General features: G+C 44.4%; 1 pseudogene; it reads left to right on the top strand.

The window, feature by feature from the left end:
• The first annotated feature begins 6,406 nt into the window (after nucleotides 1-6,406).
• On the top strand, nucleotides 6,407-16,382 carry LOC105004481 (annotated as a pseudogene).
• The last annotated feature ends 461 nt before the right edge of the window (nucleotides 16,383-16,843 follow it).

Genomic DNA, 16,843 nt, shown 5'->3' with positions numbered 1-16,843 from the left:
TGGCTTCATTTTTGTATTTGCTAGAGCGTTGTTCTTTTATAAATTGTTTTGACTAAAATCTTGTGTATTTCTCTTTTGAATTAATTTTATAATTAACTTGGCAAATTCCTGGAAAATCCTGAGAGTACTTTTATTGTGATTATTTTGGATTTACAGATTAATTAAAAGATTGCAGAAATTTGTTGCTAACACACTGTCTTGCAAATATACTAAAGGAGGTTTTCAGAATGAAAGGAAATGACTACAGAGAGCAGAAAATGATGAGTACCAGAAATGATAAATCATGAGTAAATAAATTGTGTACATATGTTTTTAAACTCAATTTCTTTTGCAATCTTAGACTGCAATGTTAGACTGTGTAAAGTGCTAATTATAAGAATGTATTCTTGGGTTTATAACATACATAGGTGTTGTACATACATAATATATATGGCAATTGAGGGGGGAGAATTGGAACTACCTTCTTAAGCTGCTATAATTTACTGGTATTAAGTCACTATTAACCTAAAGTAGATTGTGACAGGTAATATTTATATCATAACTCTTAAAGTAACTATTAAGAAATAGGAGTTGTTAAAAATCAACAGAAGAATGAAAGTATGTTCATTAAAAAATATTAAACACAAAAGAATACAGTAAAGGAAGAACAGAGGAAGAACAAAGATCTGAGAAATGGAATTCTCTACCCAATAGCAGAATGCACTACATTTTAAGCATACATGGAATATTACCCAAAACATAATATTTTAGGAAACAGTAAACTACTACCCAAGGGCCAGGCACCTAATTTTTCAAAACTATTTTAAGTGTGTAATTCATTGGCATTATTTGCATTCATAATGTTGTACAACCATCACCATTATCTATACCCCAATTTTCATCATCCACAGCATAGTCTCTGGACCGATTCAATGATAATTCTCCATTTTGAATTTATTTATTGTAGACATTTTACATAAGTGAAATTACACAGTATTTGTCCTTCTGTGTCGAGCTTATTTCACTTAGCCTAATGTCTTTAAGGTCTGTCCATATTGTAAACATATATCAGAAGTTCCTTCCATATTATAGACAAATAATATTGCATTGTATGTATCTGTTATACTACATTTTGTTTATCCAGTCATATGTTGATCAGCACTTGGGTTGTTTATACCATTTGGTTACTGTGAGAAATGCACCAGTGAATACTTTGTGTGCAAACAAGTATCTCCTGAGTCCTGATTTCAGTTCTTCTGAGAGGTGGAATTGCTGGTAATTTTATGTTTAACTTTTCAAGGGGCCACTGAACTGTTTCTCACTGCATCATTTTCTACTTCCACCAGCTGTGTACTAGACTTCCAATTTCTCCACAGCCTTAATATATTTAAAAAACACTGAAATCATTTTTTAAAATGATTTTTGTTCAAATTAGATGAGAAATCAACAGGAGGAAATACAGGAAATCTAAATTATTTAGAAATTTGGAATAATTTGGAAATTAAGCAATATATTTCTAAATAGCCTGTGAAAAGGCGAAATTAAAAAACATTTCTCTAAAACATGTATGTATTTTGACTTGTGCCTGTGCTGCGTGTCCATTGCCGTGCACAGGCTTTCTCTAGTCTTGGTGATGGGCAACCCTTTGCTGTGGTGCCCGGGCCTCGCACCGGGGTGCTCCCTCTTCTTGGGGAGCAGGGCTCTAGGGCGAGGGGGCTTCAGTGGTTGTGGCACACAGGCTTAGTGCCCCACGGCATGTGGGATCTTCCAGACCAGGGATCGAACCCATGTCCCCTGCCTTGGCAAGCGAATTCTTAACCACTGACCACCAGGGAAAGCCAAGATTGTTTCTAAATGAGTAAAACAAACCCACAGTGTACCAAAATGTATGGAATGTAGCTAAACCAATAGTTACGGTTAAGATGGAGTGCGTCTCCCCTACCATTAGGAACAGGCAGGGATGTCAACTCTTGCCACATTTATTCAGTATTATAATGGAGGTTCTAACTAGAGCGATAAGACAAGAAAAATCAAAGTATAAAAACTGGAAAGGAAAAAGTAAAACTTTCTCTAATTACGAATTAATGAATTTTACAACATTGTAAAATACAGTCTACCATGCAATTATTAGTTGCATTTCTATGTACAAACAATAAACAACCCCAAATGAAATTAAGAAATCAATTTCTTTCACAATAATAAGATACTTTGCAGTGCATTTAACAAAAGCAGTGCAATATATCTGAACACTAAAAGCTATAGCTAGAGCACAGCTGGAGAAATTAGAGAAAATCTCAATAAATGGAGAGATATTCCTATGTTTTAGAAATAGATTATGAGATACCTGAATAACTCCATAATCTAATAAAAATTACTAAATTATACCCTTATGATTGGTGGGGTTTATGGTTTGTAAATTATACCTCAATAAAGCTGTTAAAAATTGTTTTTTAAATGACCTTTCTGGGTATAGGTGCTGGATGCATTTGTGCCAGAAAGCTCTATTTTATTAATATGTTTGTACTCAAAGACTGCTGAAGTAAATATGCAAGTTAAGATATTTTTATATTCTTAATTCCAGTCTCTAAGTCTTAAACTGCTAAACGTTCATCATCATAGATTTCAGCTTCTAAACTTGTACAATTATTTATTTGTGTCCACAGCCATAAAAAAATTGGAATGTGTATTTTTTGTGTTATTTGTTAAAACTATTGTATTATGTTGTGTACAACAAGGAAGAGAAAATAGGGTGTCTTGGGTGAAAACGAAGCTAAAAGTTGTGGCTCTCTACACGTGCCACGTTGCTTCAGGATTCTCCGGGCAAGAATACTGGAGTGGGTTACCATGCCCACCTCCAGGGGATCTTCCCGACCCAAGGACCAAACCCATGTCTCTTATGTCTCCTGAATTGGCAGGCAGGTTCTTTACCACCAGTGCCGCCTGGGAAGCCCATGGCCCTCTATAGGTTACAATTATTTCAGTAATCCACTTGGCAGTCAAGCCGTTATAGTGAAAAGTTATGTCCATTAGATGGAAACTCGAAATTAGATTTCCCTCAGCGAGGGATTCTTCAATATTGCTAGACTTCTCAGTGAGGAAAATTCACACATCATATAATCCCTCTATTAAATATCTTCCTTTTAGGTGGGTAAGTTTCCTGTGAAGCAGCACCTGCCTTGTTACCTTTATTATTTTCGAGAAATGTGAATTCACTTTTTTCTTAATTTTGGTTTCTCTGGGGAATGAAGTTAGATATTACTTTGTATACTAATCTTACTGTCTTCTTAGAAGTAAGAGAAATAATAAAGCAAGTTTTGTTGGGTGCCTGAGCCTGTGTCTTAGAAGTCCATACAGAGAACGTCAGGGGAAGTGTTAATGCTGTTTTCATTTTGTATGCCCCTCATCTTTGAAAGGGCTTCCCTGGTGGCTCAGATGGTAACGAATCCGCCTGCAATGCAGGAGACCTGGGTTCAATCCCTGGGTTGGGAAGATCCCCTGGAGGAGGGCAGGGCAACCCACTCCAGTATTCTTGCCTGGAGAATCCCCAAGGACAGAGGAGCCTAGTAGGCAGTAGTCCATGGGGTCACTCAGAGTCAGACACGACTGAGCAAGTAAGCACAGAGCACATCTTTGAAAAGTTCTTAATGCTCCATAGTGCTGTTCACACGCTGACTAAATGAAGAGCGGTAAATACCACCAGGCATCTGAATACATAAATGCTCAGGGTTCAACTTGTGGACACCTATCTAGACCTCAGGGGCAGTTTCACTCCCTGCCTCTACAGCAGCTGATTCTAAGACCCTTGCCCCCAGCCTTGGGGGCGGAACTCAGGCAACTGTTAAGCATATTGTGCCTGAAGTATTTCCTAGTAGCAAGTGATTGGGTGGACAGATCTTTTATAATAGAAGTTTTTTTTGGGGAAAAGAGGAGCAGCTAGTGCTGTCAGGTGGCAAAGGGATCCTTAAATGGGAGATATTATTAGCACTAAGACCATGAAGAGGTTAGAGACAGTTTAGTTCAACATCAGTCATTTTACAAAAGAAAAAACTGAAACTCGGGAAACTGAGTGGATTTACCCCAGGGGTAGCCAAAACTGACAGTTTCCTACTCAGTATCTGTTTCTTCTTCCTCACTAATGAACCCTGGATTTTGTTTAGAGTGGCAATGTTCCCAGAGTAAAAGAATCACCTTCTCAGCCTTTCTTGTAGCTAGGGATAAAGACATATGTCCCAGTCCTCACAAGGGAGATGTACTCGGAGGTCATTGGATGGGGTTTTGGAGAAAGCTTTCTAAAGGGAGGCGTCAGACTTCTTTTTGTCTCTTCCTTCCTCCTTCCTGTGTGTCACGCAGACACAAGACTAGTTGTTTGGCTTTAACATTGTGATTTTTATTATTTCTGGGTGTGAAAAAAACTTTCTCTTTTAAAGCAATACCTCTTGCAATCTATCAAATATTGGTGGAGAAGGACATGGCAACCCACTCCAGTATTCTTGTTTGGAAAATCCCATGGACAGAGGAGCCTGGCAGGCTACCATCCATAGGGTCGCAAAGAGTCCAACACGACTGAAGCAACTTAGCATCAAGTATTGGAGGAATCTGTTCATGAATGCTACAGCTGCTGCTGCTATTGCTAAGTCACTTCAGTCGTGTCCGACTCTGTGCGGCCCCAGAGATGGCAGCCCACCAGGCTCCCCATCCGTGGGATTCTCCAGGCAAGAACACTGGAGTGGGTTGCCATTTCCTTCTCCAGTGCATGAAAATGAAAAGTGAAAGTGGAGTTGCTTAGTCATGTCCGACTCTTCGAGACCCCATGGACTGCAGCCTACCAGGCTCCTCTGTCCATGGGATTTTCCAGGCAAGAGTACTGGAGTGGGGTGCCATTGCCTTCTCCGTGAATGCTACAGATCTTACTTGAATTCTGTACCTAGCTTTTCTTATGGAAGCAAAGGACATACCAAGGTTCTACAGAACCTGAGAAGGACAAGAAGCTTATCAGCAAGACATATGCTTGTTTCTTAGTTTCTCCTGAGCCCTCACTGTGAACCCCCAGCACATTAATTTTTGCTGCTTGCTGTAGGAGGGGATCAGCAGCAACTCAGAGAGGACAGTAACACCACCAACAAAAAGGCAGAGAGGGAAGTAACTCACTGAAGAAGGAGCAAAGTTCTGGTGGAAGAAAAGCACACGTTGTTAGAGCTTTATGGAGAAGTATGAAGGGGAAAGAGAAATTATTATATACTTTAGGATTTCTGGGCCAGAGAAGAAAGGGGTTTTTTTGCTTCTTTTTTTAAAGAGAAAAGTTCATGCCCTTATCACTTTTCTCCTTTTCAAGAAAGATAAAGAGTCTGCATATAGTGCAGGAATAGAGTAGACCTGACTGTTCTGCCAAGTTTTCTTCTCAAGAGAAGCAAAGATTGTCAGGTTTGAGTGAAGCAGAGAAAAGCCTAAGGGGCCAGTTTCAGCTGCAGCCTGCTAGGGGAGCTGCTATTTTAAAAGAGAAATATAAAATATGAGAAAAGCGGCATTTAATGTCTAACTCCATGAAATGAAAATAATTGGAAAGTGAGTTAGTAGTAGCTAAAGGGTGAGAAAGTTTATCCAGGAAGCACACCTTGATGGCCAGAATCGTCTTTTTTTTTTTAAATTAAAGGAAAGTTGAGTATCAAGAGGATACAGAGATATAATCGACCTTACACACTTGGTGTGTTTAAAATACAATCCCTGGTGTTTGTTCTCATCTCAGGAGCGCGGGCTTGGTTTTTGTTACCTATCGGATTTCAGGAAGGCTGACTTGAGATGCGGCGTTGCCATTTCCTGGGCCCTCACTTATTCTTTTTTTTCCGGCGCTGTCAGCCAGATCCTTTGTTGTGCCTGCTCTGCATTCATTCTCTCTGCCCTCACACCTCCAGACAGTGGGATGAGGATTTTTCCCGGGCCTTGCAGGAAGAGCTCCGGACGGCCACCGTCTCAGGCATCAGATAAAGGGCAGCTTTAACCAGCCAGTGGGTGTCGGGGCTGGGTCGGCGCCACGCCGGGAGCAGACACGCTTTTGTGTCGGTGTTTGTCTCCGCGGCCGTCCGACCCCCGGGCAGGAGGCGCGGGCCGCGACCCCCAAGGAGGCGGGGCCTCCGAGCCGGGCTCCGCCTGGTGTGGATTTCACGGTCTCCGCCGCCGCCCTCGTTTGTTCCGTTACATCGCCCTGTCCTGAGCTAAGAACGCCAGTCGTGGCTACCCAGGAGCCCTCCATGGCCTTCCTTCCACCCAACTCTGCATTTTGCTTTTCCCCCTCGCTTTCTCGTTTTTCCTCGTTAACAGCATCCTGGCAGGGCGCTTGGCAAAACTCAGGCTAAAAACAGAGAAAAGAGAGGAAAAGGACAAATTCGGTGCACCTGCCTCCTTCCTCCACAGTTTGCGAAGGATCTTAACCATGTCTGAGTCGGGGGAGGTTAGTGAATTTGGCTACATCATGGAATTGTTAGCCAGAGGCAAGGTAAGTGCCGGGGCGCGCGGAGCTGCGGCCTGGGTTCCGCCCCCAACCCCACCCCGCGCCCCCAGCTCCGGGCACTACTTGGCCTGTGGCTGCAGGTGTCCCGGGCCCTGGCAGCCCCCGGGGAGGGCGGGACTGGAGTCCCAGGTCCGTGTCCTCAGCCAGGACGCCCAGCCGCTGCTGAAAGCAAACCAGAGTTCTGACCTCCCACCCTCTCCACCCCCATTAATAGCGCGGCATCTCTGAAATGAGCCAAAAAGGACTTGGCCAGCTGGGTGACGGCGGGGGCTCTGGGGACCGAAAGGGGCAAGGGCTTAGCCTGCGAAGATGGGCAGGAGGGCCGGGCGTTGGCCAGGGGGCGCTCCTCGACGCGCCCAGGGCTCCTAAGCGTGGTTGACATCGTGTGGTTGACCTGGTCTGTCCAGGCTCAGAGTGCGGAGGGAAGGCTGGACCAGACGGTCGATAGGCTATGACGGTGGGATCGGGTTCACGCAGTCCGACCTTACGGCGGATAAGTAGGGGCAGAACCCCGGTTCTCCCAGCCCTGGTGTTTTCAGGTCCTCGGCCGTTGTCCTAGGCCCGGAACATTTCAGGCATCCTTCCTTTGGAGGGCAGAGGGAGATGCAAAGGCGCCGGGTTTCAGCCAGGCACCTGTTCCTTTCGGAGTCCTTTGGAAACCCAGGCTGGCGCTGTCGGTGACGCCTGGTGACCCCGCCCTCTGCCGGGCGGAGTGGCGCCTTGCTGAAGCGGAAAGCCTTGCCGGAGTCTGCCTTCCGAGCTACATCTGAGAAAGTGCCTGGAGAGGCTCCTATGTGGTTTACAGGCGGGAAGAACTGGGAAATGTGAAGGTCCCGCGGTCCGCCGGGATTCGTCTGTGCTTAGAAAGCGAGAAACGGCGTCTGCATTTGTCCTCTGCAGCTGGAGTTTCGAGAAAAGGTTATGGCACAGACGAGAAAAAGATGCCCTGCGCAAGGTCATCATGAAAAGAAGGATGATCTGCAGCTATGCTGTGAGCCCCTGGAACATGAATCTCGTATCTCACCAATCCCGGCAACGTGGATGCTTCAGGCCAGACAGTGCCATGGCTGGGGAGCAGGTTAACGTCCTCCCTGACCAAAGGGTCCCGGGCTAACTGTGGGCCTCCTGAATTCCCTCTCTTGTTGTGCAAACAAGGAATACACGCACCCAAAACAGAATGCTTATTCACTTTTCTTTAGTAGAGTCAGTGTTTCAGGCCATCCCTGACATTTACACCCTGGACCAGAAGCAGAAACGGAGGACACCAGTTCGACTTTCTTTCATGTCCCGAGGCTCCATCCTACACTTCGAGGGGCCTCCAGCACACGCGTAGGGACATTCTGGCCAGCATCTCCAAGCTCTTTGTCGCCCCAAACAGCTTCCCCTTGGACACAAGCACCTCCCTTCGCCACCCCCGGTCTGGAGTGCCTACCACAACCCTCTCCACCCTCTGGAGGATCGACCCTGGGGAGAGAAGTTCAGAAGAAAGTGCTGAGCGAGGAGGCTGGCTTCCAGGGGGCAATCCTGGCCTGTCTAAAGCACACAGCAGGACCCTGGTTGCCCAGGAACCAGACGGGGGAGGAGGATGCCTTTTGTTGGTTACAAAATCAATGGCCCACCCTAGATGGGATCAGGAGCAGAATGGCTGAGAGGTCAGTTTAGGCCCCTGGTGCTCAGGCATTCTTCGGAGTTAGCTGGAATTGTATTCCTTGGCTAATACTGTCCTTCAGTAAGCAGGCAACACTTTATATTAGGAGAGAATAGTTTTGAGGTAGGATCCAGGGATCTGCAAGTTGACATCCCAGGTGATTATGAAGCAGGCAGGTGAACTTCTCATGAACACTAAATGGGCAAGGAGGGCGGAATCATTCATGAACCCTTAAAACGTCTTATAATAAAGTCAGGTGAAGAAAACGAACCTCTTGCAATTAGCATTGTGTTTCACAGTACGCTCACTGTAGTGAAAAAAGACGACTCAGAACCTCCTGGCTTTATCCCCTGAATTTCTCTGCCTCACTCTCCACTAGGTGGACCCTCTTCAGAAAAGGGCCTGTAGCCGATGTGGAGGCATGAGCTCAGCTGACTTCCAGAGTCAGAGGGGCAGGTGTGCCTGTGAAATCTCTGGGGTGGGAAAGTGGACTCTCACAGTAGGGTCTCTGCCTTTTATCTGGTGGAGTGAGGGGTCAGGAGTAGCCTCTTAACCATTACAACTCAAGCTTCTTCTCTGCCCTCTTTCCTTATAACTCTGCTCCTCCTGGTTCTGCTTAAACCCTCCTCATATACGTGATTATATAGGATTTGAACACTGAATACCTTACTGAGCATTAGCCATGGACTAACAGACCTCTGAGGTTTGACTTGCTTTCTTTTCCTCTGAGAAGTTAGGTTCCACTTTGTAGCTCAAGTTGGTAATGTAAAGAATAATATGAAATGGATCTAAATACACCAGGTTTGTGAAGTTTAAAACAAAAGAGTTGAGGCTCTTGTCTTCTTGCCCCCTCCCCTTTCCTCCCCTTCCTTCAAAGTTGGGACCAGTGGGTTGACCATCATCATAATTTCTTTCACTTTTCTCTGATGGCTTTAAAATTTTAAAACATTTAATATATGGTCATTGCAAAATATCGGAGAAGGCAATGGCATCCCACTCCAGTACTCTTGCCTGTAAAATCCATGGATGGAGGAGCCTGGTAGGCTGCAGTCCATGGGGTCGCTAGGAGTGGGACACGACTGAGTGACTTCACTTTCATGTGTTGGAGAAGGAACTGGCAACCTACTCCAATGTTCTTGCCTGGAGAATCCCAGGGACGGCGGAGCCTGGTGGGCTGCCGTCTATGGGGTTGCACAGAGTCGGACACGACTGAAGCGACTTAGCTTGCAAAATATTCAAACTTTATCGAAAACTTTACAAAGTCAAAGGTGGAACTTCACTCCCACCTCCAATCCACTGCGTTTCCCAGGGGCAGCAGTTTTCTTTGTGTCTACTTCAAATTAAATTAGCCTGCCGTTGTGTTCTCTGAATGTGGGAGGTGAGCCTTTCATCTCAGGGTAACATAAAACCCACATGATGAACTTGATCAGCTTATTGACTCTACTGTGATGATTACTTTAATATTTAAAGTACACAGTGATCTCTCCCACTGTGGTCTTTCTGTTCATCCAACAATACTCTATGAGTATGGGTGATACCTATGATTTATTCTCAAGAGGTTTAAAAATCAATGTAAATGGACTCCTTATATTTCACTATCACAGAAATTTGTACCATTTCTGGAAGCCACTTTCTGAAGTTTGCGTTTTTTTTTTTTCCCAAAAAACTTCATATTTTGTACTGGGGCCTAGCCGATTAACAATGTTGTGATAGTTTCAGGTGAACAGCACAGGGACTCAGTCATACATACACATGTATCTATTCTCCCCCAAACTCCCTTCCTTTCCAGGCTGCCACATAACATTGAGCAGAGTTCCATGTGCTATACAGTAGGACTTTGTTGGTTATCCATTTTAAATATAGCAGTGTGTAAATGCAGAGAAGGCAATGGCAGCCCACTCCAGTACTCTTGCCTGGAAAATCCCATGGACAGAGGAGCCTGGTAGGCTGCAGTCCATGGGGTCGCTAGGAGTCAGACAGGACTGAGTGACTTCACTTTCATGCGTTGGAGAAGGAACTGGCAACCTACTCCAATGTTCTTGCCTGGAGAATCCCAGGGGCGGGGGAGCCTGGTGGGCTGCCGTCTATGGGGTCGCACAGAGTCAGACACGACTGAAGCGACTTAGCAGCAGCAGCAGCAGCAGCAGTGTGTGGGTGTCCATCCCAAACTCCTTAACTATCCCTTCCCCCCATCCTTCCCCTGTTCAGCCCGCTGGCCTGTCTCACCCAGAAACCACAAGTTCCTTCTCTGAGTCTGTGAGTCTCTTTCTGTTTTGTAAGTTCACTCGTATCATATCTTTTTAGATTCCACAAATAAGGGATGTTATATGATGTTTCTGCTTCTCTGTCTGACTTACTTCACTCAGTATGACAGTCTCTAGGTCCATTCATGTTGCTGCAAATGACTGGGTAATATTCCATTGATACATGTACCACACCTTTCTTGTCCATTCCTCTGTCAACCTGTGAACATTCAGGTTGCTTCCATGTCTTGGCTATTGTACACAGTGCTGCAATGAACATCGGGGTGCATTATCCTTTCAGATCATGTTTTTCTCTGGATGTATGCCCAGGAGCGGGTCATATGGTAGGTCTATTTTTAGTTTTTTAAGGAACCTCCATAGTGTTTTCCATTGTGGCTGTACCAACTTACATTCCCACCAACAGTGTAAGTGAGTTCCCTTCTCTCCACACACTCTCCAATCTTATCGTTTGTGGATTTTTTTATAATAACCACATGGTTGATATGAAGTGATATCTCATTGTAGTTTTGATTTGCATTTCTCTAATAATTAGCAATGTTGAACACCTTTTCCTGTGCTTCTTGACCACATGTATGTCTTCTTTGGAGAAATGGCTGTTTGGTCTTCTGCCCATTTGTTGATTGGGTTGTTTGTTTTGATGCTGTTAAGTGTCATGAGCTATTTGTAAATTTTGGAGACTAATCCCTTGTTGATCAGATCATTTGCAAATATCTTCTCCCAATCTGTGGTTTTGTTTTGTTTTTCTTCTGTAACTCATCTCTTTGGACTAAAAGAGAGCTTTCCAAATCTGTGATCAAAATCTAGCATTACACAATGCAGTGTTTTCAAACTGTTTTGGTCTCTAGAAAGATGTACCTTATTAATTTGTTATCATCTTCACACATTTATTTTTTCTACACCATTGCATACTTTTCTGGAATCATATAATGAAAACTTGATGACAGGAAACCTAGAAGAATTTATATTTAGTGTACGTCTTTATTTAGAGTTTAAACATATTTATATTTATGTATTCATAGCCAGAAAGCACTTATTTCCTACAGTTCAATAGTTACTGTTAGGGCACATCCAAAGAGGCTTTGGAAAGCTTACATTTAATTTTAATAGAGAAACAGTGATGATTCCATTACTTGGTGAATTAATACTTTTAACTTTGAATATCTTTGTCACACAAAGAATTGAAGAACTTTTATAAACACAAAATTTGCTTTCAAACAAGATGCTTATGCACTGAAAGAAGTACGTTTGGAAAACCCTCAAATCTAGTGTGAAGTCTTAAACATCTCCTGGGACTAAAATAAAAATACCACCAAATGATCTGTTTCTGAAGACTCAATAGATAGTTGCTTTCACAACTGGATCTAAACTGGGTGATAATACTAAGGTTGTATCCACTGCAAAGTGTTCTTTAAAATATTTTTTTATATCTTGGGATTGGGCAAAGTGTGTGTGTTGGGAGGAGGGAACACAAAGAGATTTAGGTGTTAGCAATATCACTTGAAAATGGCTAATTTTGTAAATATTAGAATTTTCTTCTGATGTTTTTACTATATTGCTCAAAGATAATTTGGGAGGGAAAAACTTTCTGTGAAATGACTTTGTCAAATAATGTTTAATCACATTTTCTATGAAATTGTAAATTACATGTTAGATGCTTACCTGTGGGCAGTGCTAAAGTAGGGAGGCTAGAGTGAGTCTCAGGTTTGAATCTTAGCTCTTGGTGTGTAGGCATGTGTCCTTGATGGTATTACTTAATCTCTGGATAAAGCTGGAGAGAAGTTGTCATTGTTAATGTCCCCTCTGAAGGGAAGTATACCTATTTCACAGGGTTATTGCAAGGATTAGATGAATATTTTGTGCAAAGTTCCTAACACTGTTATTAGCACCTAGTAGGCCTTCAATAAGTAAAGCTATTACATCTACTTACTTTAACGATAGGTTTTGGTCTTGAGACACCTTATATGCAAATTATGATTATTTAACAATGGAAGGTAGAGGTGCCAGATAAAATGCCAGATGTAGAGTTAAATTTGAATTTCAGGTAAACAACCAATTTTTTAATCTAAGTATATCCCATTCAATATTTGAGATATACTAAAAAAAAGTTCATTATGTATGTGAAATTCAGATTTATCAGGGTGTCCTATGTTTTTATTTGCTAAAACTGGAAACCCTAAGTATAGGAATAGTGAGACGCAGTTATAGGGACCTGCTAACAGCCTCTAAGTATTATTGATGTTCATCCTAAGTTGGCTAAAGGACCCCTTTGTCTACCAGTTACGCAGCCAATACACTCCTGTCATTAATGGGAACATGTCTACCAGGGCAGCGCTGTGTACCTCCTACCAACTCTGAAATTGTTGGTCTGGTGCTACCAGTTAGCCGATGAATGCCCCCTGGATTTTCTTTTAAACAAACAAAAGCTTGAAATGGATGGGGAGATAAAGTTTATAAAACGTCAGACACGAGTGTATGGAATAAGAGCATGTAATTGTGTTAAACTGAGCAGTAAGGGGAGTACTCCAGCAGCTCAGAGTAAGGGGAACTGATCAGTGAGAACTAGACTCATGAGGATGGAGACTAGATCTGCAGCTTGAAAGGTGAGCAGAAGTTGGCCCACCAAGGGAAATCTGAACTTCCTGGCTGGCTGGACTCCTCTCCTCTGAGGTTGTTCCCATAGAAACTCTTTATCACAGGTGAGCTGGGCCTGCCAGAGACTTAGGTCAGTAACTGGTAAGTGTCATTTATTGTCCCTTTACCTGTAACTTCCTGGTACCCAGCAGCACAGACAGTGCATGTGCCAATCTACTGGAATGCCCTGTGGTTTGACTTCATTGCCACCTTCCTCACCACCTAAGTCCAGGGCTCTCTTAATTGAAAACCCAGATTGTTTCCAAACAGGGGGCAAGGTTTAGGAGTATGCTGGCCATGTCACCTGGTTGCTCATTCTTGCTCAGGATATACTCACAGAATGGTACTCTGGCTGTTTGACCTCAGACTGAACAGATGAAGAGCCAGTGGTGCCTCATGGCACTGACTGAGATACGCACCATGGCCATTAGGACATGACTCAGCCTGGAATTTAATCTCTTGTGTGGTATTAGGAATCAGTGTGGAAAGAGAGCTGGTTAATTTAATGAATACTGTATAGCCTAAAGGGTATCAGGTTTATATTTTAAGTGTGAGCTCATGAACATTTTTTGGGCCTCTATTTTACCAGACCTGAATAATGTGTGTGTGTGAGTGAGTGTGTGTGTGTTTTGGGAGTGGTGGTTGTTAGCAGGTGAAGGAGGAGAAATTGTCCTTTTGGACTTCATGAAACAGATAGATTCGAAACAGTTCATGGCCCTGTGATAGAAGAGCAATTACACAATGCCAACAAGCATAAGATATCATAATGTAGGCAAGAGTATAAAGGTCAAGCGACTGAGTGGGTGACAGATGTGGAATAGGCTTCCTTGTGTTGAATTTTGACCCATGTTTTAAAAGAAACTTGGAAAAGAAGGTACTAGGATACTCCAAACTGAGGGGGAGGAGGCACCAAGGGATAGTGTATGCAGGACAAATTGGGAGAATAGGGATTTATAAAACAAAACCCATCTTCTGTGTCATTCCTACTTAAACATCTTCAAAAGCTTCCCAGTACCTACTAAGAAGAAGCATGGTAGTTCTGGGCCCCACATACAATACTGGACTCTTGTGTTTCTGCAAGAGCATTTGAAGGCTGTCAGAGAGAGGGATGGGGAAAGGAGAGAGAAGGATTTTTTAAAATCTCCAAACCCATAGGACTTTCAGTTGAGCAACTGAGAAAGGTATTGGTTCTCTTTGATAGATGGATGGGTGTTGGGAGAAAGTGATAAGATGACCCCAAGCATGGCAGCCATGGGAAGAGCAATGACTAAGTAGGTGGGAGAGTGGCAGTTTAGACTGGTGGTTTTCAAATTTGCTATCTTCTTACCAATATTCACCCTCCCCTGTTTTGCTTTTAAAAGTATATGGATGAGTTTACATAAGTATAAAAACGGTTATGGGTTAAATTACATTAAAAAGTTTCTAGAACTAAAACAGGTACATACTATAAAGTGCAAACAATACAATGTGGAAGGAAAGTGTCTTCCACACCTGCTTCATCCCCTTACTTCTTCACAACACTGTTAGCATTTCTTGTGCTCTATTGCAGACATTTTTATTTGCTTATTTGTGCACATAAACAATATGCCTGCTTGTCTCATCTTTTTTATTTTTGCCAAAATGGCAACATACAGAATCCATATGGTTTTTTTTTTTTTGGTTTGTTTTTACACTATTTTAGAAGTCCTTTCTCATCAGTGCATTCATTTTAACTGCTAAATAGTATTCCATGGTGTGAATGTGCATTATGAATGGTAGATATTTAATTTCTACAAATAAAGTCCCTCAGAGATCTGTGGACATATTTTTGTGCACACACACACACACACACACATGTCTTTCAGTGGGAAAATTATTAGAAGTGGAATTGCTTAAAAGTAGAAGCACTGAAATTTTTTGATAGGATTTGCAAAATTTCCCTTCAAATAAACCAAACCAATCTGCACTATAACAAAAAAGTTTGAAGGTGCCTGTTTCCCCCATTCTCAACCAAGTGCATTGAGGTAACTTTTGAACTTTGAGAATAAGATGGAAAATGGCAACTTACTGGCATTTGATTTGCATAATGGAAGGACTTTCAAGTTTACTTGCAGCCAAATGTTGTCTCTACAGTTTTTTTTTTTTAGTTCATGTTAACGAAACCTAATCTCTTTTAGTTTGTACTTTAACTGATTCGTTTTGGACTAACGCACTATTCAAGTGGGGTGGTGTAAGATTAGAGAGACAGGGTAATTATTGAACCCAAAAACCATAATTAAAAACAAAAATTGGTTTATGATGCTATTAATGGTTGAGCCTTTTAAAATGTATATGAGAACATGGTGTCGGACATCGTACAGGCTACTAAGTTTCGCAGGCATTTATTTGCCTCAGTTCCCCCGGATTAGGACGATTCAGACCCCGTGGGGAGGAAGCAGCCTCAACTCGAGCCTGTAAAGCCAGGCAACCAGGCATTACTCGGTGAGGTGTTCATCCTCTCTGCACCTTATCTGTAAACTGAGGGCATTCCATTAAAGACCATTGCTACGGTCCATTGCTGTTCTCAATTGTACCCTGCCACACTGTCATTTAATTGTCGTCTGGAGAAGAGGCTACCTCTGCTGACAGTGCTGTGGAAAGACGGCGGAACTGGTCACAGCGAGAGACTTGTCCCAAAAGGAAATAAAAGTGGGAAGCGCGTCAAAACCTACTCGGGATTCCGCGCTACAGCTCTGCGGTTCCCTCGCCCAGCTGTTTGTTTAGAGCGCCTGTTTTCTCAGTCTACACACAAGAGAATGGAATTATTTAGCCCGCTGGAAGGGCAGGGGCGTGATCTAACAAGACGGCTTTCAACAAACCCAGGTTCATTTGTTTTCGAATTGTCTTGAAATCTGGAGGAAACGCGCTTGGACTTCAGCAGGTGAATTTTGCGCAGCTAGTCTTCGAGCTCGGAGAAGGCAATGGCACCCCACTCCAGTATTCTTGCCTGGAAAATCCCATGGACGGAGGAGCCTGGTAGGCGGCAGTCCATGGGGTCGCACAGAGTCGGACACGACTGAACTGACTTAGCAGCAGCAGTCTTCGAGTTGGAGAAGCTGGGCCTGACCACTGGCTTGGCGCGCCCACCAGCGGGTGCGTGGGTGCGGGAGCAGTTCAGGACCACCTGTCCCCATTTCCCCGCAGCCTCCATGCCGGGGCTGGGTGGCAGGGACCCGCAGAGCAGCGGCGGCATGGACGGGACGCACACCCTAAGTCGGGTAGGAACGCTGCAATTCCTGGCCAGTACCCAGGGAGAGGGACCCCAACCCTGCGGCGTGTCCAAGCGCCACTTGGCAAGAACGTGCCGTGCGTGACGGCGCCGCGCCTTGGTGTGTAAAAGCAGAAGCAGAGCATGAGTGCCTGGCGAGCACCCTTTAGGGAACGTGCAGCTCGCCTTGCGCATCGGGTCGAAGAGGAGGGGTGCGGGGCTGGGGCAGGGACCCGCTCGGGGAAACCCCCGGCCCGGGTAGGGCGGTGTGAGCCGGCTCTTTCCCTGGTCGCCTCCCTGCCGCGCGCGGCACCGGTGCGACAACATGGGGAAGGAGGTCTGGGCTCGACCTCGCCTCACCGCCCCGTCTAGGGTCAGGAAGTGGTGCTTGTCTGTGATGCTCAAGGCGCGCTTTACCGAAGGCGCGGACGTCCGGAGGCAGAGCCGAGGGATGGCGCGGAGAAGCGGCCCAGGATGCAGGCGGCACGGCTCCACCTCGGCCCCGCCCCGGCTCGGCCCTCCGCCGCCGCCGCCCCTTCCCCGCCTTCGCTTCCGCCCCTCCGAGGCTCCCGACCCCGTCAGGGGGCTTC

The sequence above is a fragment of the Bison bison genome, unplaced genomic scaffold, assembly GCF_000754665.1.
Source record: "Bison bison bison isolate TAMUID 2011002044 unplaced genomic scaffold, Bison_UMD1.0 scf7180017864476, whole genome shotgun sequence".
Taxonomy (NCBI): Eukaryota; Metazoa; Chordata; class Mammalia; order Artiodactyla; family Bovidae; genus Bison; species Bison bison.
Note: the sequence above shows the minus strand (reverse complement) of the source record. Positions and strands in the feature narration are given on the sequence as shown.